This window comes from Camelus dromedarius, chromosome 18, assembly GCF_036321535.1.
Source record: "Camelus dromedarius isolate mCamDro1 chromosome 18, mCamDro1.pat, whole genome shotgun sequence".
In the NCBI taxonomy this organism is placed as follows: Eukaryota; Metazoa; Chordata; class Mammalia; order Artiodactyla; family Camelidae; genus Camelus; species Camelus dromedarius.
Window position 1 is genome coordinate 6,325,505 of NC_087453.1, and position 1,277 is coordinate 6,326,781.

Below are 1,277 nucleotides of genomic sequence, written 5' to 3' on the forward strand. Positions count from 1 at the left end.
GTCTTGGGCTCTGGTCGTTATTGTGTCCCTGGTTTCTAATTTTGTTTTAATTTTTTATAAATACAATTTTAAACGTCTACAATAGTAGAGAGATTAGTATCATGAATCCCCATGTGCTCGCTGGCAACATCTGTCACTTTTTTTGGTGACCCCTGCCCTTTCCCGAGTATTTTAAAGCAAATCTTAAGATGATTTAATTTCATCCCTAAAATACTTCAGTGTGTCTCACGGGTAAGTGCTTTTCCTGATCACATCTAACTAGATGCACAGTGACTTTGCATGACCAGCCTCCGTGCCTGCCCTTCCTGGTAGTCGCAGGGACGTTGGTAAGTTGCAGTCAGGATCCAAACAAGGTCCACTTTCTTGGGTTAGCTGATGGTTCCTTAAGCCTATTTTAATCTAACCCCCATCCCCGCCCACACACACCCACACACTTTGTGGCATTTTATTGAAGAAACAGAGTCATTTGTCACACAGAAGCTCTCACCTTCTTGTCTGGATTGACTGCGTATTTGTGGCTTCACCTAACCATTTCTCTGGCTCCACGGGTGAATCCAGCCTAGAGCTTTAAAGCAGATTTGCCTCAGTTTTGGGGGAGGGCATGCTTCTTCCTCCCATCGGACTTTTGTATCACTCTGGACGTGTAGTGTTTGGTTTTCCAGTCCGAAGTGACGGTGGGTTCAGATGTCGGGCTAAACAGCCAGTTCCCCACCAACCTTTCTCGTCTGGATTTTAGCATCATTGATGAACATGAGGAATATTGCAAAAGGTGATTTTTGAAGAGGTTCTATCATTCCTTCTGCACTTACTAGTTGGAATTCTGTAAAGAAGGTCGCCCTTGTGCTGGGTTGGTTACCTTGATACACAGTTTGAATAAAAAAGGTTATAAAGCTTGATTCCCCCTTTGATGAACCAGCTTTGAGAACAGGGAGTCTGTGCCCTGCGTTTTCCAGGCCTGACTGGTGAGTGAGCACGAAAGTGTCACGTCATGAAGTCATCGTGCATTTGACGTATTTTAAGCAATTGCAGAGTCGCTTTGATGCTCAGGGTCTCCTTCAAGTTGGCGCAGCATGTTTTGGGCACAGCCTGAAGCAGCCCCTTAGCTTTTTGCCACGACAACGAGTTCTGAGCTCATCTTGCAGATTACCTGCCCCAGCCCTGGAGGCAGTGGTCTCCCCAAGGACCCTGGGGTCCTCTTATGGGAGGTGGCAATTAGGGATAGTGATTTGGGGTAAGGGGTACTCATTACAGCTGGGTTGCTTCAGCTCCTGGGCCTC